Below are 23,347 nucleotides of genomic sequence, written 5' to 3'. Positions count from 1 at the left end.
TAGAGAGGGTGATGTTAACCTATACCTAGAGAATTTGGAGTTAGATGGCAACTGAGGACAAACGCCACTATATCTCCAGGTATTAATGATAATATATCATTAAGTTCTGCACTGAAGTTAACAGCATTGCAGGTTTAAGGTGACCACTAGAAATAATGTATCTTTTATAATAACCCCCCCTTTTGTAATGTCACATATGCAGGTTTAAAATACATATATGTTTCTTTGGTACACTTCTGTTAGTCAAGTTTTTTAACTTAACTTATTTATTTATAGCAGGACTTGCACGTATTTATGTATATTTATATTAATTTGTGCATGGTTATATGTATTTTTATTTAGTCATCCAGTTATTATAGTACATTTATTAGTGTGGTTGATTGTTTTTAAATATATATTTTTTTTAAGAATTAATTGGCACAGCATTTTATAATTAGTAGTGGGCGCATTGTATTTTAGAGTTGTATAAATGTAGAGTTTTTTTGTGTTAATTCACTCTAATGATGCCCTATGGACATAGGGTGAAAGCGCTTAGTCTGTGAATAAACAGTTATTTTGTTCTCCTTCCAACGAGTTTGTGGATTACTCAGCGTTTTGACACTTTTTTTTCTTTTTTTTTGTTTTATGTGTACATGCTCCTTTGAGCAAGTTTGCTTTATTTTGTGTTTTGTGGAACTTAGAATCCAGCACGTCTCGAATGTTAAACAAGCTGCAGTTAGCATTCCCTCTGCCAGTCACACTATTGCTGCAACCAGGAAGTGATGCATTCTCCTCAGAGACAACTAATTCATAACCCTGCTACTCCAGGACTCTCTGAGCAGGTGTAATCCCGAAAAAACAACTAGTCTGAGTAGAGTTATAATAAGAAGCTTCAGTTAGACTAGTAACAACTCCACAAACATTAGTTCAAGCTGGATAATTCCGCAACCACACAGTTAGTTCATCAGTCAACTGGGTCAGAGCTCTGACAGATACTACAAACTCATCACATTTTCTGTGTAAATCAGATATAGTGAATTCGGCTCTAGCTTCACTCTCCATCACAAAAAAATAAGTAAAATAAAAAAAAACACAAAATGAAGGACAACATAAAAGGAGGAGAAGACTTCAGAGCCTAAGTCCACAAAATCACTTCATTAAGTACTTTCATCCTTGGTAAAACAAGACTTCTTCAGAACAACTCTTTACAACTACTCGCTTTTATATCGCAAACAGTTAATGAACTAGCCCCATTCCCCCTAATCAGTCACCATGGAGACTGCTTGAGCTAGCAGCACACACCACCTAAAACCTTAAAAACAGATGATACAATAAATTATTAAGTCTAAATAACCATTGCATACATAAAATACATTCCTGACTAGATAAACCACGACCAGTGATACATAAAAAGTACTTGCTTTAAAAATAGCTTTTTTATTTTGTTTTATCTTTTATTTTAAATAAAAAGCACCTTTCAGTTTTAAAATACTAGACAAAGAGGTGGTTTCATTTAGACCAGGGTATACAGTGGCATTAGTTTTTAACTGCCATCTAAGCTCCTGATATTCCAAAAAATCATCCACTGGTCCACCTGTCTGCCCTGGATCTGCCTGATCAATAAATAAAAATTTGAATCTAAGAAACGGGTTTTTTTCTATATGCCTGTATAGTGCATTTCTTCCATCTTTTTTCTTAATGTTGTAAAGGTGTTGATAAACCTTTTCCTCAGTCTAAGCTTAGTCTTACCTCTGTAGAATGCACTGCAATGATCACAGAGGGCCAAATAAACCACCCCCCCTTGCTGCCACTTCCTTTAAATGTCAGTCTCACCATAACCTTCTTTCACCACAGATGTCCCTTCCCAAATGTATGGGCACTGGGAACAGTGGCCACATTTAGCCATCCTTCCATGTCGCAAGTCCCTCACTGGTCTTTCCAGTAGACTCTTAACACGTGAATCTTTCTTGTACACAATGGTAGGCCTTTTATGTACAATCTCCACATGTTCATGTTCCACCCCAAAAACCCTCCAGTTCCTTTGTATAAGAGATTTCAACCCAAAGAGATCATTATTATATGTCAAATGAGGGCTGTGCTGTACTCCTGCATACCTTCATCTCCATGTGCATAATTTCTACAAATGAGAATTATTGAGTACATTGAGCAGTGACACCTCCATTAGAATCATGACACCTGACAAGGGTGGACGTATGGAGCTCATGAATACTTTAGCCCATTCTCAGAAAATGCTCAATTTGTTATTGAATGCCATCAAGTATGATCCCTGTTTCCATTAATGATGCCAAGGTTTTCCATCACAAAATTGATTTATATTTAAATGAATTACTGTTGAGTTCTTTAATACCTAAAAACAAGTTTGAATTTCTTCATCTCAAGAAGCTAGACATACCTGCGAATTTCAGGAAACCTAAAGTACATAAGGATGCATTTAATCCACCTTTAAGACCTATAGTATCAGCTAGATATTCTAAAACATATCCTTTGGCTGTTTACATCAACTGGAAGTTAAAACCTTTTGTATATGACCAGGCTTACATTTTGAGAGACACTTGGGATTTTTTAAGATGGCTTTCCCCAGATTTATATGGGGAAGAGACATTCTTTGTCTTTATAGATGTAATTGACCTGTTTGGTTGTATCCCAGTTGCTGAAGGACTCGAAGGTTTCTAGATGGCTTTCGTTAGATGTTCTCCCATATCACAATGGAAGACATCATTCTTTTGAACTTTATGGAATTTTTACTTGACAGTAATTTTGTATACTTTGATGGGAAATATTATAAGCAATCATGAGGAGTAGCTATAGGTGCTGTATGTACACCACTCTATGCAAATATAGTGATGTCAAAATAATAAAAATAAATAAATAACTACTGTAATTATTAAGATGTGTTAATCTATATGGAAGCTGGACAGGACAAATCCAGCATTTATAGGAAGCCCACCTTTTCCAACTCATATGTGCATTTCCAAAGTAACCACCCCAGGTTTCAAAGGAAGTCCATTGTTAAAGGATAATTTGTCAGGATAACCAGGATTGTCACTGATGTGGTTTTTGATGAAGAATATGACAAATTGGTAGGCATGTTCCTCGCAGAGGTTACCCCAAAAACATTGTCAATGATATCAGAATGGAGATGATAAAGTTGAGACATCAGAGATTTAACCCCATTTTAAGTCGGGTAGTGCCAATGATAACATTGCCTGACTCAGTAGATTTCACTAGAAATCTTGTTTTAGGACATCACCCTCTAAATAATGAAGTTAGGAAAATTATCAATAAGCACTGGTCAGTATTTACAATGTACAGGAATGTAACAGCAGTGGTGAGTGATGGTCCATTGATAACCTACAAAAGCAGTAAAAATTTGAAAAATGTGTTTGAGAGTCAAGGGTTTTGTGGGGATACACCCATAAGAGGTATGCCAAAATGTGGACAGTGAAATCAGTGTTATGTTATATTAGAAGAGAGGTTTATAACATTGCTCTGATTCAAAATGAGGATTAAGTTGGCCAAGTTTTTGTAACTGTATGGAGATGTATATATACTATTTATGACCTCTGTGGAGAATTTTATGTTGGGAAGATAGAAAGGTCTCTCAATAAGCACATCTACAAACATACTTATAATATTTATAGGATGAATGACAACAATACACTTTACAAACACACAACAGTATGTACTGATTTCAAAATGTTCAAATCTGGGGTATTAGAAAAGGTAACACCTAACCCCGGAGGGAGTCCATGGCAGTCAATTTTAGAGTCAAGAGAATTATGTTGGTAGCTTCAACTAAACTCTCAAGACCCCCCAGGATTAAATGAAAATGTCTCTGTCACATTTTAAAACTTAGTGGGAGATGTGCTTACAGTGGGTATGCAGGTAATTTGTTTAATGAATCTTACCTGTAAGTTTTTATAAAATCTATTTATTGGATTATGTAAGGCATTTTAGTAGATGTATTTATTTATTATTTTATTATATCATTTTACCATGATAAGTGTGTAGTAGGAGTTATGTATATTTCATGATTTATTTGGAGATTGGTGCTTACCTTACATACACAAGGTGCAGGGTTCGATTCTCAAATGAGGTAATTGGCTAGGCTTAAAATGTCCCACAAGGGCAGTTAGCCTAGTACTGATCTATGAACCTATGAACCTATGGAGTACTACATGTATTTGTTATGTCTAATATTAGGTTTATAGTTTATGCGTAATATGCCTATACAGATGCATTACTATGCAATAATTAGACATGTTATAAGAGAATGACGTTGTCTGTGAGGGTAGTATACCTTTAAGGGCAAAGATTTGTGAATGATGGAGTTTCACTGAGCTTTTAAATCAAGGGTGGTTTTACTTTGCTTGTTCTGAAGAAGTCCGTGATATTAATATGTGCATGAAAACGCTAAACATTAACCTTGATTTATGTATTTGTTAAATTTTCTTTTTGTATAATCCTGTGGCGTCAGACCTTTTTTGCCAGTTCAGTTTCAGTGTGGAGGTTTTGCTGCCATTTCACCTACTTCAGTTTAGTGCTCTCCAAATACTGTTACATTAAACTCCATAATTAAAAGAAAAACAACTCCTGGCCATCACTAAAAGACATCCTCTTCACATACCTCTCAACCTCTCAACACAAAAATCTGGACAAAGCCAGAAAAAAATGGGGGGGCAAAGGTCCAAAAATAGGGACAGATTTTAAATATTGCTCATATAAACTTAGAAAGTTGCTAGAATGACAAATTTTACATTATTATATATGTTCTCAAGGATATGAAGTCTGAAACTCAAATGCCTGTGATTATTTAGAATTATATAGTGACTTCAATCCTCAATATTTTTTTCAGAAAACCATAAATTTTATGAGAAACAGACCAGAATAAGAGACAAAAATCTGGACATTCTGCAAAAACCTGTACAATTGATAGGTATACCTCTTCATCAATATAAAATGGGATTTAAAATGGTAAATAAGTCTCTCAAACTTACTATAAAGACACATAAGGCCAACTATGAATTTAGAATTCCAACTAATTTAAAAGACAACCGAAAGGTCTTCTTCTACTATATCAGGAAGCTTAGAAATAACCTACAGTTCTGTACTGAACTTATTTCCAGTGGGACCTCCTTCTCTGACCCGAAGGACATTGCTAATATTCTTGTGGACAAATTCTTTTCCAACTTCACTCCACCCACGCTGGCCTCTTTCTCCTCTTTTCTTCTTTGGAACCCTCATCCTGAGACCAATTTGGAATAAGCCCCTTTGACATTTTTCTAAAATTAAAAACATCATGGATCCTGACAATATCTTTGCATGCCGTATAGAAACATGAAGTCACACTAGGCAAAAACTCTACATCAATTCTTCTCATACCTCTCAACCTCTCAGTGCAAGAAATCAGGACAAAGCCTACAATAATTGGGGGAAAGGCCCAAAAATAAGGACAATTTTTAAATATTGCTCTTATAAACATAGAAAGTTGCTGAAACACTTGGCTTTGTGTATGGATGCATTTTCAGAACCATATGAAGTATGAAACAAAAGTGAAACTCATTGAATCAAAATAATTTACTAGGCTAATGGCCCTAGGTCCCTTACAAGCCTAGTCAAGTTCTACCCTTATTTCCATGATCAGCACCTAATGCCATGTGGACACCAGTGGAACCTCAGGGGTGAATTTACAGTTACCCATCCAATCGTCCAGATTGCATTTGAAGATGGCAAATGAGGTTCTCTGTCTGATGAGAATTGGGGGTCTGTTCCAAAGGTGTGTGATTAGTTATTAACTTCAATCCCCCATGATTTGCAAGAAAAATACAGATTTTATGAGAAACAGACCAAAAATAAGAGGCAAAAATCTGGACATTCTGTGAAAATCTGGACATTTGAGAGGTATGACTCTTCTACCTGAATGTCTCCACTGGCTAAATCCCCAAGTAGAGTCATTCAATGGGGGAGGTCCAATATTTGTCACCCTGGGAGGATATAAATGACAGACCACACACTGCCTCATCAGGGATTGCCTGCATCTGTCCCACCAGGAATTCAATTATTGGCAAAGATATTGTCCACCCCCATATTGTCTTTTGTAGGCAATGCCAACCTAATAAACCTATCAACATAATGAAACAAGCAAAGGAAAATATGAAGGTGTTACTGATCGATGCTAGGAGTCTGAACAAGAAACTCCCCTCTCTACATGACCTTCTCATCCTGGAAGACATTGATGTCTGTTTAGTGACTGAGACATGGTTTAAAATAGAGGACAGCACTCCGGTTGTGCAGGGTTATAATGCCTTGCACATGCTTAGACAAGCTACTGCACAGTAGGGCAAAAAAGATGGAGAGGTCTAAATCTACAACCAGAAGAGGCTGCGCAGGAGGAGAAAAAAGATGGTGGTGTCTCAATCTACACCCAGCAGAGACTGCATTCTTAGAGCAGCAGGATGCACTAGAGTTAATTCATGTCCAAGTAACCATTAGAAATTTTCCTGTACCATATAATCAGCTAGCTGTACAACTCCCTCTATGACATAGGAAAGCCACAATGCCTAGCTACAGGAACTAGAATCACTCAGTATTAAGCCCAAAACAAAGGCTGTACTAAACAAATGCTCTTGGCATATTAATCATTGGCTTACCCTCAAGACCAAGAAATCCACTGGAAAATGTAGCATTGTTATTTCTTAATGTATATATAACATTCCACTTACATTTGAGACAGATATCAGGAACTTGGGTATGTATGTTGACAACAGACTCTTCTTCACCCACCATGTCTCGGGGGGTGGTTAGAAAATCCTTCTGCCTTGCACACCTTACCTTTTCTAGTATTTCTTCAAGGTCCAAGGAAGTTATAGATGCACTTTATTCATCCCTTATCAGGCCCATCATGGAATATAATGCACCCTTCAGCATGAACCTTGCCAAATACCTAAATCAAGTTGAGAAACCTCAATGTTTCCTCAACATGAAGATCTCAGGTCTCACTGCCCCCAGTCAGTCTGGTAGAGTCAAACTCTGCCCCTCCCACTCATTGATGCTCTGACTCCTGATGGCTCATCTCTGTTCTTAGATTTCTGTGCTATGAATGACCCACTACTCTTTGAACTCTTTCTCGTAAATAGAATGAATGGTAAAGCAAACAGTCATCCTAGAGAACTAAACCTACACAATGACAGCAGCATGACCAGATTGCATGATAGATATCTAACTCAGCATGTACCCTGTTTCTGAAATAGGCTGTCAGTAACTATCAAGCAGAGTACTTCTCTAGAAAAGTCTAGATCATCATCATCACCCCCACTTTTTACATGGAGTCAGGGTGTCGTGCCAATTTTATCCATCCCTCTCTATTCAGTGTCTCTCTTCTACCATCATCAAACTCATGCCTGACTGTCGCAGGTCTTCTGCCACACAATCCATCCACCTCTTTGCTGGATCCCAAATCTTCTTCACCAGATTGTCTTCTGCTTTTCTGCACAGCTGCCTGAACCACAGTAATCTGTTCTGTTTGATCTTTTCTGCAATTGGTGCAGCTTTGGCTTCTGCTCTTATGCCCTCATCTCTTTGACTGCCCCACAGTGTGCATCTTACCACCTGTCTCAGGCTCTTCCTCTCCATCACCTCTAGCTTCCTTAACTGCTCTGCCTTTACTGTCCAGGTTTCCATTGTAGCCATTGGGATATTACAGTTAATTCCACACCCCCCGGTTAGCACTTCAACTGAAGTGAACAAAAAAGGATGATGGATGGCGATTTGCACTCTTCCAACACTTTGTGTCCAGGGCGATTCCCATTTCACCACAGCTTAGCTACTCTTTTATTGTCAACCATCTCTCCAAAATATTTGAATCTGTTAATCTGTTCCACAATTTTCCCCTTCTATCTCATTACCTGTCATAAATTTTAACCAGTTATAAAGAAAGTCTCCTTAATGTGGGATACTGATAGTCTCCCAGCGGTATGGGGGGATGTGTCTGAGCTTCTTGATGGTCTCCTTTGATAAGCAAGCTCTGTAAGAACTTATTAAAGTATGCATGACTGGCTCAAGTTCACACAATAGGCAAATGAAGAGTGAAAGAATTAACCCTCTAATACAGGAAACCGCTCATTAACACTGCATACGTATAAAGAATTACCCCTATAATCCAGGAAACCACTCATTAACACTGCATACGTATAAAGAATTAACCCTATAATACAGGAAACCGCTCATTAACACTGCATACGTATAAAGAATTAACCCTATAATACAGGAAACCGCTCATTAACACTGCATACGTATAAAGAATTAACCCTATAATACAGGAAACCGCTCATTAACACTGCATACATATAAAGAATTAACCCTATAATACAGGAAACCGCTCATTAACACTGCATACGTATAAAGAATTAACCCTATAATACAGGAAACCGCTCATTAACACTGCATACGTATAAAGAATGAACCCTATAATACAGAAAACCGCTCATTAACACTGCATACGTATAAAGAATTAACCCTATAATACAGGAAACCACTCATTAACACTGCATACGTATAATTAACCCTATAATACAGGAAACAGCTCGTTAACACTGCATACATATAAAGAATTAACCCTATAATACAGGAAACCGCTCATTAACACTGCATACGTATAAAGAATTACCCCTATAATACAGGAAACCACTCATTAACACTGCATACGTATAATTAACCCTATAATACAGGAAACAGCTCGTTAACACTGCATACATATAAAGAATTAACCCTATAATACAGGAAACTGCTCATTAACACTGCATACGTATAAAGAATTACCCTATAATACAGGAAACCGCTCATTAACACTGCATACGTATAAAGAATTAACCCTATAATACAGGAAACCGCTCATTAACACTGCATACGTATAAAGAATTAACCCTCTAATACAGGAAACCGCTCATTAACACTGCATACGTATAAAGAATTACCCTATAATACAGGAAACCGCTCATTAACACTGCATACGTATAAAGAATGAACCCTATAATACAGGAAACCGCTCATTAACACTGCATATGTATAAAGAATTACCCCTATAATCCAGGAAACCGCTCATTAACACTGCATACGTATAAAGAATTAACCCTATAATACAGGAAACCGCTCATTAACACTGCATACGTATAAAGAATTAACCCTATAATACAGGAAACTGCTCATTAACACTGCATATGTATAAAGAATTAACCCTATAATACAGGAAACCGGTCATTAGCACTGCATACGTATAAAGAATTACCCTATAATACAGGAAACCGCTCATTAACACTGCATACGTATAAAGAATTAACCCTATAATACAGGAAACCGCTCATTAACACTGCATACGTATAAAGAATTAACCCTCTAATACAGGAAACCGCTCATTAACACTGCATACGTATAAAGAATTACCCTATAATACAGGAAACCGCTCATTAACACTGCATACGTATAAAGAATTAACCCTCTAATCCAGGAAACCGCTCATTAACACTGCATAAGTATAAAGAATTAACCCTCTAATCCAGGAAACCGCTCATTAACACTGCATACGTATAAAGAATTACCCCTATAATCCAGAAAACCGCTCATTAACACTGCATACGTATAATTAACCCTATAATCCAGGAAACCGCTCATTAACACTGCATACGTATAAAGAATTACCCCTATAATCCAGGAAATCGCTCATTAACACTGCATACGTATAAAGAATTAACCCTATAATACAGGAAACCGCTCATTAATACTGCATACGTATAAAGAATTACCCCTATAATACAGGAAACAGCTCATTAACACTGCATACGTATAAAGAATTACCCTATAATACAGGAAACCGCTCATTAACACTGCAATAGTATAAAGAATTAACCCTATAATACAGGAAACCGCTCATTAACACTGCATACGTATAAAGAATTAACCCTCTAATACAGGAAACCGCTCATTAACACTGCATACGTATAAAGAATTACCCTATAATACAGGAAACCGCTCATTAACACTGCATACGTATAAAGAAATAACCCTATAATACAGGAAACCGCTCATTAACACTGCATACGTATAAAGAATTGCCCTATAATACAGGAAACCGCTCATTAACACTGCATACGTATAAAGAATTAACCCTATAATACAGGAAACCGCTCATTAACACTGCATACGTATAAAGAATTACCCTATAATACAGGAAACCGCTCATTAACACTGCATACGTATAAAGAATTACCCCTATAATCCAAGAAACTGCTCATTAACACTGCATACGTATAATTAACCCTATAATCCAGGAAACCGCTCATTAACACTGCATACGTATAAAGAATTAACCCTCTAATCCAGGAAACCGCTCATTAACACTGCATACGTATAAAGAATTACCCCTATAATCCAGAAAACCGCTCATTAACACTGCATACGTATAATTAACCCTATAATCCAGGAAACCGCTCATTAACACTGCATACGTATAAAGAATTACCCCTATAATCCAGAAAACCGCTCATTAACACTGCATACGTATAATTAACCCTATAATCCAGGAAACCGCTCATTAACACTGCATACGTATAAAGAATTAACCCTATAATACAGGAAACCGCTCATTAATACTGCATACGTATAAAGAATTAACCCTATAATACAGGAAACCGCTCATTAACACTGCATACGTATAAAGAATGAACCCTATAATACAGAAAACCGCTCATTAACACTGCATACGTATAAAGAATTAACCCTCTAATACATGAAACCGCTCATTAACACTGCATACGTATAAAGAATTAACCCTCTAATACAGGAAACAGCTCATTAACACTGCATACATATAAAGAATTAACCCTCTAATACAGGAAACCGCTCATTAACACTGCATACGTATAAAGAATTACCCTATAATACAGGAAACCGCTCATTAACACTGCATACGTGTAAAGAATTAACCCTCTAATACAGGAAACCGCTCATTAACACTGCATACGTATAAAGAATTACCCTATAATATAGGAAACCGCTCATTAACACTGCATACGTGTAAAGAATTAACCCTCTAATCCAGGAAACCGCTCATTAACACTGCATACATATAATTAACCCTATAATCCAGGAAACCGCTCATTAACACTGCATACGTATAAAGAATTACCCCTATAATCCAGGAAACCGCTCATTAACACTGCATACGTATAAAGAATTACCCCTATAATCCAGGAAACCGCTCATTAACACTGCATACATATAAAGAATTACCCCTATAATCCAGGAAACCGCTCATTAACACTGCATACGTATAATGCTCTGTGCTAACTGAAAGAATAAGCCTTGCACCTCTGAGTACAAGAAGCAGTTTGTTAACAGCCTAGACTGAAGGATTCTAAGGAATTCAAATAAATAGTTTTCTGCAGGAAGTACATTACTCTTCTAAATGGTCTCTTGTAAGGCATGGCTATGAACCTATTTATCCCTTAGAGTGCATGCAATTTTAGTTTATTTCCTCCTATTTTTTAATTTCTCTTTTACGATTTCTTTCAGTGTTTTCTTTGTCTCATTTCTAGCTGCTCTAAGAGAATATGCTGTAAGGGACTCATTGTTTTTCTTGTCAAGTTACACTGAACATGTCTTGTAGCTGATTCACTGGTCTGAACTTATTTTTCCAAAGTAAGGAAATATTTGGCTTTTATTTATGTACTTGTTTATATGTACTATATTTTTACACTACAATTCTAGTGGGCTCTGTGATATGAACATTGTTCTACTCTGCTTCTATTAGCAAAGTAGCAAAACAAGTCATGTAATGTTGTCAAACAGTTTAAACAGATTACAATTAGACTTATTCATAGTAAGACCATTTTGCGTTACAATAATTTAAATATTAGTGTAAACAGAAATATAATTGAAAAATTACAATGCAAAATCATTATGTAGTGCATCGTGAACTGTGATTACGCTACAAAAATGGACAGATTACAACCTGGTTCAGAACTGCTATAATGCAAGACCTGACCTTAACAACATTTAGAAGAGTGCTTAATTGTTAAGCACCCCCTACATGCCTTAACCCACCTTGTACAAACAAAATGTAAACATCTCTTTCCACCAATAATACTCTTTAAAATTGAAAGAACTGGAGTACGTTTGGTGAGAGTGACCCATCTGTGGGTGGGGCTCAAATAGGGGTGTTCCTTAAGTACGGTGTGGGTGGGGCTTAAGGGGCACCAGAACAGTACTTCGCCTAGGGCGCCGTTTCAGCTAAGGCCGGCCCTGCATTGAGGTCTGGTCTACACTAAAAGCAGATAACAGTAACAAAAAAAACCACAGCTGCAGGTAGAAACGGCTTTGTTTCAACTGTTTCTACTCACTGCCTGTTAAACTACACAGGGCATTTTGAATTAAACAGCGTCCCTTATACAGGGAATACATAAGGACATCAACAACTCCCTCACTGCTTTACTGGCTTTAAAGCCAACACATCACGTTTTTTTTTACATATTACTCAATACACTACAATGAATTAAGATTGGATCTTGGATCATAAATACAAATTCTGTGTTGTCAGAATGGATGCCAAGATTCAGCCCAGGAATGAATTTCTTATCATCCATGTCTTAAATGAGTGTATGTTCGTCTACCAAAAACAATAAAATGCAAGTGGATAAATCTCAAATGCAAAAGAACGAAACAAAAAAAGTAGCACACAAGGACATCACCAAAAAGAAATGAACAGAAAGGCCATAACTGCCAACATTACAAACAAAACCAACCAATATGGGGGCTGCACCCACCACACCCCCCATACCCTCCAGCTATATATACCAATTCCAACATCACACTAGAGTAGGGAATAGGGCAAATTTAAAAGGTTTCCCTTCACTTACCGTATGCATCACATTACTTCTTAGTTGTAGGCCAACTATGGCCATTCACTGAATTTATTTTCATTGGTGTCCTTGTCCGTTGCTTTTTGTTTTGCTCTTTTAAGTTCAGGATTTAGCTGTTCACATTTTATTGTTCCCAGTATCTGAACATGGACCCGTCTCAAACATATAAGTAAGTTATGATCACAAACTAATCTTAATCCTCCAGATGGAGAATTCCTTGGTCTGGAAGTTAAAAAACACTTTTTTTGTGAAGGTTTTAGTATGAGAGCAACATCTTTCAAAATGTCACATAGGAATGAATGGTACTAGATATGAATTTCTAAATTAAATGAGTGGTGGTCATGGGGTTTGCTATAGGGTAATCTGTTGATTAATTCTATAAACCTTCCTATCTACGATGGCTGCTGCATGGCACCATGCCTGTTAGTGTAGAGGTCCTGTTTATATTGTGTGACAGACTGTCATATTTGCAAGCAGCTAGAAAAAAATGTTGCTACTCAGTTTTGATTCACTGAGCAGCTGAGAAGTGAGGTTTTAAGAAAGACTTTTTCTTTACATACTACAAAAGTTCATTTAAGGTGGCATTACATGATATACATACTGACTCCAAATTTCTTTAATAGGCTATCTGCATTGTTGTGAGACTACATCCTAGATGTTGTTCAACTAATGCTAGCAGCGGAATCTAGTGTAACATAGTTCTCCTTAACCAGAGAGGCTTCGTGGATCCTAAAAGGTCTGATAGATTTGTGGTAGGAGTTGCAGTCTGAAAACCAAGTATAAATTGTTAGATTGCATTCAAGGCTAAACTCAAGTTGAGTAGACTATTGCTGACATGAGGAAGCAGTTAGTATGGTAGAATAACAGTGTGGCTTTATATCTCAGCCACAACCCTTTAGTTTCAATTGCTGTATTAGTATGGCTAGAAATTTTTTTAAGTGATCTCTTTGAGTGTTGTTGTGTCTTTCGGCTTTTCCCAGTTAGGGGTCGCCACAGCAGAACTCCGGTCCGCTAATGATTGGCAGTAGATTTTTACATGCTGAGTTGCCAGCCTTGATGCACAACCTTCAATGAAGGTACGCCTATTCATGCATATCTCCATGCAGAAGACGCTCTAGCTGAGAATCGAACCGGACAGCATCTTACTGTGAGACGACAATGCTACCGCAGCACCACCACCGCAGATTTAAGTGATCTCTTTGAATACAGATGATAAAATTAAGGTTTTGGAGAGTAAAATGGCAGATGTGTCTTCATACGTTTTCAAGGGCAAAGAACTTTTAAAGCAGTACAGTTTAGGACATGGGGGCACTGGAAATGCCAAATGGGAGAAAACAAATCTTTTACTTGACAGAGTTATGACATACTTCTTTATTATGGACAATAAACCTGAAAGGTTTGTAACTTTTAAGCTTAATAAGAATATAGCCTATAATGTCCAGTGCTGTATCTATGGAGATTGGAAGAGTGAATTCTGCAGATCGGTTTATTGCATCATTATACAGTTTTCATAAGGAAATGTAAAATCATGGAACTGACTTTACTGAACAGTTAATCAAACAAAACTGATTTCATAAACTTTAATTAATTAATGTATTTTATTTTTTAGCATTTGTTTACCAGAAAGTCTGACTGGGCTATCACAGTTTTCAGCAGATGCCTGGGAAAATAGCTCCACAGTTAACTCGTACAGGATATCATACACTGCAATGCAATACAATACATTACAATGGTTTCCTATCACATCTGGAAGGTCGAATCGAGCAATTGCAGAAAACTTACTGCTAAAAGACGGAATGCCGAAACTGGCATACCTGAAAGATACACCAAACACTGAAACTTCCTGCTGCTCTGGACCAAGGATCAAGTGATAACTTTGGTCCAAAAGACAGCTGATTTCAGACAGTTAGAAATATTGATATTTGACATTTCAACTGTTGGAATGCTGAGTTTGGACAGCTTGATTCAACCTTCTGAATGCCGAGTATGTGATTGTAAAGCCATACAATACAGTGCATAACAGTAAATGCTAACTACCACATACAAGGTATAAAAATGTGTATAAAGAATAAAGCAGAAAAGATATGGATCCTGAAAATCACTGTATTTCAGAGTTAAAAAGTATCAATGATAATGCTAAAAACTTCCATTAGGTTAACAAGCAGGTGCACTGGAATGTGAACAGCATTACCACAAGATAACATATTGTTGCTTCTTAGATGATGAACGCTCAGAAACTTAGATTGTGCAAGAAGATCAAAATGGCACTACAGAGAGAGGACACATGGGTACATCGTAGCAGCATTTAGCCAGGAGAAGAATGGCAGCTGATACTTTGGGATCCAGGAGGTTTGGGATGAAGTTTGCTTTGAAGTATCTTGGATTTACGATTTGTCCTAGATCTTTTCTGTTTAGTTTTTCACCATTTAAATACATATGAGAAATCATACTTTTTAATTCTTAATGCAAGAAATCTGAACAAAGCCAAAAATAACAGGGGACAAAAAACAAAACAAAAAAAAAAATAGGGACATATTTTAATTATTGTTCTTATAAACTTGGAAAGCTGCTAGAATAACACATTTGTGTTATTGTGCATTTTTGGAATGATATTAAATCTGAAATTCAAATGTATGTCATTATTTAGTGACTTCAGTACTCATGGTTTTACTAGAAAACCACAAATGTTATGAGAAACAGACCAAAAATATGAGGTAAAAAACTTGGACATTCTGTAACAATCTTGGCAGTTGACAGGTATGTGAGAGATAAATTGTTTCATCATGTTTATTGCTTGGTCTATGGACTTGGGCAAGATATATGTCCTTAGAACCAACAGCTCTAGACAGGAAGTAACATAACATTACTGTCTTCAGTGCTGGACATTTGTTTGGATGATGGGGAGTACCATAGCATTACTGTCCACAGTGCTGGACATTTGTTTGGATGATGGGGAGTACCATAGCATTACTGTCCTCAGTGCTGGACATTTGTTTTGGACATTTGTTTGGATGATGGGGAGTACCATAGCATTACTGTCCTCAGTGCTGGACATTTGTTTGGATGATGGGGAGTACCATAGCATTACTTTCCTCAGTGCTGGACATTTGTTTGGATGATGGGGAGTACCATAACATTACTGTCCTCAGTGCTGGACATTTGTTTGGATGATGGGGAGTACCATAACATTACTGTCCTCAATGCTGGACATTTGTTTGGATGATGGGGAGTACCATAACATTACTGTCCTCAGTGCTGGACATTTGTTTGGGTGATAGAGAGTACCATAGGATAACTGTCCTCAGTGCTGGACATTTGTTTGGATGATGGGGAGTACCATAGCATTACTGTCCTCAGTGCTGGACATTTGTTTGGATGATGGGGAGTACCATAACATTACTGTCCTCAGTGCTGGACATTTGTTTGGATGATGGGGAGTACCATAGCATTACTGTCCTCAGTGCTGGACATTTGTTTGGATGATAGAGAGTACCATGGCATTACTATCTTCAGTGCTGGACATTTATTTAGATGATGGGGAGTACCATAGCATTACTGTCCTCAGTGCTGGGCATTTGTTTGGATGATGGGGAGTACCATAGCATTACTGTCCTCAGTGCTGGACATTTGTTTGGATGATGGGGAGTACCATAGCATTACTGTCCTCAGTGCTGGGCATTTGTTTGGGTGATAGAGAGTACCACAGCATTACTGTCCTCAGTGCTGGACATTTGTTTGGATGATGGGGAGTACCATAGCATTACTGCTGCTGGACATTTGTTTGGATGATGGGGAGTATCACAGCATTACTATCTTCAGTGCTGGACATTTGCTTGGATGATGGACAGTATCATAGCATTATTGTCCTCAGTGCTGGACATTTGCTTGGATGATGGAGAGTACCACAACATTACTGTCTTCAGTGCTAGACATTTGTTTAGTTCATGTAGAGTAACAGCATTGCTGTCTTTAGTGATGGATATTTGTTTTTTGGGTGATGAGTAATATCATAACATCACTGCATTAAGTGCTGGATATTTGTTTAGGTGATGAAGTGTAATCTGCACCAGTATAACTTGACTGAAATTTTGATATTTGGGGAATTTCAACCATTTTAGTTGGTTGAATGCTAGGCAGTGATGGGTTTTACTTAATATGTGAGTTGTAAAGTTTGCAATTTTATTGAAAAAGTTTGCCAGTTTTGTTAAAAGAGAGGTACTGACCTTTGTGAGTATGGAAGAAGCATAGGACAGAGAGAGTTGGCAATTGGCTGGAATTGTGTTTCTAGATTTCAGGGTGAGGTAGGGAGATGGTTTGTATGGGAGACCTAGTTTTGTTTAGGTATTTGACAGTTCATGGATGAGTAGGTAAAATGTTGGGTTATCACCTGTGGAGATCTCCCAAGTAATTTAGTATGTGTGGTAACCTCAAATGTAATGTTTTGTGTGAATGATATAGTAGAGGTATTCTTATAAACAGAGCATTTTGGAATTACAGTTTTCTTTAGGTTAAGCAGAAGAGTGGATTAGTTCAGTAAAGATTTGATGGAGGAAATGGATTGTTGCACAGTAGTCTGTAGTGATGGCCTGCTTAGAGCTCAGCTGATTAGAGTGGACTTGCCTGCAAACTGAACTAGGGAGTTTTATCCCACTACAGTATGGAGGTTGTTTATAAAATATTAAAGATGAGAGGACCTAGGATTGAGCCCTGAGGGCCACCATCATTAGGGTTAGGTAGGATAAGTAACATATTTGTCATGTGACATATTTATTTATTTATTTTACATTTGTTGACTGGGATAGTCCGACTGGATATATGTTCATTTTCAGCGGAGGCCAGGCAGAAAAGCTCCACATACCAAAAAAGAGACAGTACATACATTACCGAGTGATAAACTCAGGCAGACATGTTTAGAAAAATATAGACAAAGAATACAGGCATATATCAGTATACACAATGCGCAGACTTACATCTGATTGGCAAAGACGTGTCAGAAAATGTGAACATAGAATACATTCAGATCTTATAATTCACAATGCTTAGACATTCAAATGCTATGAGGCATAGATACTTGGCTAAACAGCAGTTTGGGTAGTAAGACATGTATTAGTGAAGTTGTTAGGTTTAGAACAAGAGCACAGCCAATGAGATGTGAGATATTTTTTGAGTTCTCTTTTAAATAGGGGTGAGGTTTCCTTGGTAATGGTAGTAGGGAGTAGATTCCAGATTTTACCAGTTGAGTTGGCAAATATAGCATCGCCTGCAGAGTTGTTGGATTTTTGGGTCAGTATCATTAGTTTATCAGTTGATCATAATGGCGTGGGGGCACTATGAGGGGTGAGAATATTTTTGAAAGCAGGGGTGTTATCAGATTGATGGAGTATTTTATGCGCTACTATAAGCTGGTTGAACTGTAGAAGGGTAGGATACTCATCCCAGTACTTTGAGGTTCTGGCAATGGTGGATCCTAAAAGCAATGCCTGTAGCGAATCTGGCTATATAATTGTAACATCCTGATAATTTGTTGAGATCGGTTTTGGATAGGTTGGTGAGTACAGGGGAGACATACATAAGGGTAGAGAGGAGATGTGATCTTGCAATAGCTACCCTAGCTGGGGGGGTTTGGCTCTGTACAGGGAGCCAAGTTTTTTGTTGACGGACTTAATAGTGTGATTTACATGTTTATCAAATGTAAGGCTGTTGTCTATTATTGCGCCTAGAAGCTTTGTATGGTCATCAGGGGAGATAATGGTGTAATTGCTAGATTTGATGTTGAAGGAAGGAGGAGGAATTCTACGGTTAGGGGAGAAAAGTAGTAGCTTGGTTTTGTTAGGATTTAGAAGCAGGCACCAATTAGCTAGCCATGTTTCTACCATGCTGAAAGTGGTCTGGGCGAGAGTTAGAAGTTGTGTAGGAGAGGAGGTGGAGCATATTAGCATTGAGTCATCTGCATATTGGATGCAGGTAGCTCCTGGGATGGTGGTGTGCAGGTCATTGATAAAGACAGAGAAAAGAAGGGGACCTAGTATGGACCCTTGTGGGATACCTAGGGTTAGAGGAAGTTTAGATGACGTTTGCTCTGCCATAAGACAGCCTGCTGTCTACCATTTAGGTAGGAGTATAACCATTGTATTGCATGTTGGTCTAAACTGATGGTTTGTAGGGTATTGAGCAGTAGCTGATGGTTGACCATATTGAAAGCTTTTGAGAGATCTAGGAAGAGTGCTGAAGATAGTTTGTTGTTGTTACGATGAAGACTGATGACATTAGAGAAAGATAGAAGAGCCGTGGTGGTACTGTGGAATGGCCTAAAGCCATGCTGAGAGTCGGCTTTCTGTTTTGCATAAGAAAGTGCATAATTTGTTTGTGTATGCATCTTTCCATGATTTTAGCTAGTGGTGAAAGAATGGCTATAGGTCTAAAGTTAGATAATGCTGTGGAACTTCTTCCTTTGTGGAGAGGTATAATGGGATATTTTCCATATTGCTGGGATGGATCCTTCTGAGATGGATCTGTTGATCAGAATAGAAATGGGAAGTGCTATTGCATCAGCTGCTTTTTGAAGATATTCAGTTGGGAGGTGGTCGACAGTTAGTGTAGTAGGTTTTAGATTTTTGAGTAAGGTCCAGATCAGGTTGGTAGGTATGGTTTGAAAGGTAAATGTGGGTTGGGTGCTGGGTGGATCAGGGCTAGATATGCCAGAGCTGGTGTCTGTGTCCGATGGAGTGAGATGGGTAGCTAGAGACCGGATAGTTTCAGTAAAGAAGGAGTTGAAGCTGTTTGCAATTTCAACAGGGGATTTATCAAGGGCAGCTGATGGGGTAGGAGTGGCCTAATAGTGAATATCATGTCCTAAAGGGCAGCTGATGGGGTAGGAGGGGCCTAATAGTGAATATTGTGTGCTAAAGGGCAGCTGATGGGGTAGGAGGGGCCTAATAGTGAATATCATGTCCTATCTTCTAAAAGATAGTTTATAAAGCATGTTAGGGTAGACGTGGAGAGACTGTGTGAATAGAAATGTTTGGAGTAGTTTACTAAGGGAGATTATATCAAATGCATTTGATATATCAAGAAATATGGAGGACACTACTTTACTTTCATCCACAACTTTATTTATTGTATTGTGGTCAAGAGAGAGGAGCTGTAGTAGTGCTATGCAAAGAGCGAAAGCCATGTTGGGTGGATGAGTATAGGCCATTATCTAGAAGATACTTTAGCAACTGGGAATGCATGCATCTTTAAAAAAATGACAGAAGAGAGTATATGTCCACTGTTCGATAGTTGGATAATTCCACTGATATTCCCCCTTTATGTAATGGGATAATATATGTTTGTTTTTTTTCTTATGTAGTTTGGGTACATATGATTCTAATATGGACCTGTTGACTAGTACCAATATGGGGTAAGTATCGGCATCTGTGACACATGCTTAGTAAACTACTAATGCTACAGCTTTCAATTGTGATAGCAGGTGTTGTGTTATTGTACTTGGGACTGCTTGATGAGGTACTATTATGAATTAACTAAATAGGATCTAATGGGTCTTTAGTACTGCATTCTTTAGTACTGCAGATGTTACAGGCTGAAGTGGGAGTTGAACTGTTGAGTGATTGTTTTGGCTTATTTCATTTGGTAGGGAATATGACTGTGTCATTTTTCAGGTTCTGTGAGTTTGTTTATGGCTTTCCAATAAACCTTTGGATTAGAAGGTTATTATTTTGTAGTTGGGTGAAGACAGTTTTTTGTTAATTTGAATATGTTTCTTGAAGAAATTTCTCAGCTGTGTATTTGTCTGGTAGGAGGTTTCAATTTTAACTTTATACCATTCTTTTACTGTTTTATCTCTTTTCTATATTACCTGTTTGGTGCTTCTAATAAGTCAAGGGTTGTTTTTGATTTAACATTTTTTTTCCTTAGTGGGTCCTGATTACTTAGGACTGGTAGAAAGTAACTGCTTGATCTACAGATATGGATTTAAGTGAAGACCAGTTAATTGGCCTAAGGGTAGAGGTATTCGACTACTGTACTTATAAACACTGACCTGCTGTGGCCATTCAGATTTTATAAAAGGACCAGGTACAGGATCATTTTGAATATGTTGCTGACAATTCATTATTAATTATATTAATCTAATAGTGATTTTGACTTAATCCAAAATCTAAAGTTCTTACTATTTGCTGGACACTGAGCCATTGGTAAGGGTCTTGGACAATAACGGTTACCAGAAAGGTTGGGGCTGTGAGGGTACTGAGGTCAATATGTTATTTTTACAGATTATAGTTTATTTTGATTAAGGATTCAACCAGAGGCACCCCGTTATGTAATATGATTGCAGATCACTGTGGCTTGAAGGTAAACAGTAGTTATATCTAGTCAGTGCCCCAGCTGTCTGGCTAAAGTAAATACCTCCATCTTCCCTGTCTTGGCTGGAGTAGACCTAGTGCTAAATACCTTGGTAATATCCTGTATTGTATCCCTATTAGGATGCTACACCTAAATCTTCAGCCTATTTGAAAAAGGAGGTTGTACGAAGATGAACATGGATTAAGCTTCACACTTCCCTACAAAGAAGAGCAACAGAAGTGAAGATGATTGCTTCACCACTTATTTATTATTTAGTGATGTATATATCAGCTGCCCTGGGTTACTAAAGATTAGGAAGCTGTTATCTTAGATTACAAATTTATTGATTACAATTCAAAGTAATAATTCTTATTTCAGCAGTCAGAGATTCACACTGCATTTGACATAAGCAACAACTCAGTGGCTTTCCTGTTACACCAACAATGCAGACATAAATGCCTCATCACTAGGGGCCACACAAATTTGTAAGGTTGTTCTTCCCCAAGAAAAGTAAATTGGAGTCTTGTCAGAGAAGTTGAGGGGTAACATATGGCTTTATATCTGCAGGAAGCTCTGAGTATAGTACATAAAAGGGTGTGATAATATGGAATGTGGTCATCAATGATCTCTCTTGGGAATCAAGAGACTGGAAGAGTAAAAAGGTTTTTTTAGCTTTACATTTGTATTTGAGCAGGTAAGGGCCAATCCAAATTATATTATTTCAAGCTCAGTAGTTGATGGATGGTTTACTGTAATCTGACCTCTAAGGATGTTTACAGCTGAGGGATGCAGTTTTAAAATCACTTTTAAGGACATTTGTGTCATCATATTGATATCTTATGGTCCCTGCTGTTTCAAGAGTATTTACAAAAAAAGAATTCTCCACAGCAAAAAGATGTGATACACTTATCACATTTTGTTGGACCCAGAACTGGGAGAGAGTGAGAAGACCATGCAATCATTTGTCAAAGAAATAACAGGTAAAAAACCCTGTTTATATGTTCATGTGAGTTGTTTTGTTTGATAGAACATACGTCTTTAACTTCTACATTCTCTTTGTCTATAAGAAGTACCAGACCCTAATTAGCAATATCAGAATGGGATACTTTGAGACAACAGGGAGTCAAGCATGACAGGTGAGTACCACCAACGTAGGTTCATAGGTTTATAGGCTGGTACTAGGCTATCGGCCATAGGGCCTATACAAGCCTAGCCATAACAATTCCCTGGCTGTTTCTTCCCACAGTATTTCCTTCCCTGGACCCCTGTCTAGCAGGGCAACTGACGTGATCCCCAGGTCGAATTTCCTATCTCCCATCCAATCGTCAAGGTTCGTTTTGAAGAGGGCCAAGGAGGCACTGTGCTTGACATGTATGAGCAGTCTATTCCAGAGTATGAGGAGTCTCTGGGTCAGGAACCTATCCCTCTAGCATGTTTTGTTCATTGTGATGACAAGGTTTAGATCCCTGGAGCATGTGGCTCTGAGGGATTGGGATTTCTTTAAGTGGAGTATGTCCAACAGCTCAGGGTTTGACATGGCCTTGTATGTTAAGCAGAGATCGCCTCTGAGTAGACGATATGCCACAGAGTTTAGCTGGAGTCTTTTTAGATGGTCAGCATAGGGCATCTGCTTTAGGCCTGTGATTCTTTTAGTGAGGTATTTCTGCGGCCTTTCCAGCTGTTGCAGATGTCTTGTGAGGTACATACCAAACATATGTTGTACTCTATAATGGATCTAATGAGGGATGAGTACAGTGGGACAATGACTTTTTTCTGGATGAAAACCCCTTAGTGATGAGGTGTGCCACATAGAAGGATTTCCTGACTGTTGTGGCGATGTGGTTATTGACGGTGAGACCACTGTCCACCTGTGTCCCTAAGTCTCTCATCACACTTTCAGTGTTCAGTGAAGTGCCACCTATGTGGTAATTCATGGGTACATGTTTTTTCCCAAAGGGGATAACTATACATTTCTTGGCATTAAGCTTGAGCCCATGACACTGGCACTAAGCATCTGTTTCTGTAAGGCCCTTTTGTAGAATATCCACATCATTTGGGGATTCAATAATGGCTCGCAGTTTGCATTCATCTGC

Source organism: Protopterus annectens, chromosome 1.part1, assembly GCF_019279795.1.
Source record: "Protopterus annectens isolate FY-2018-M chromosome 1.part1, PAN1.0, whole genome shotgun sequence".
Classification (NCBI taxonomy): Eukaryota; Metazoa; Chordata; order Ceratodontiformes; family Protopteridae; genus Protopterus; species Protopterus annectens.
This window is presented reverse-complemented; position numbering follows the sequence as displayed.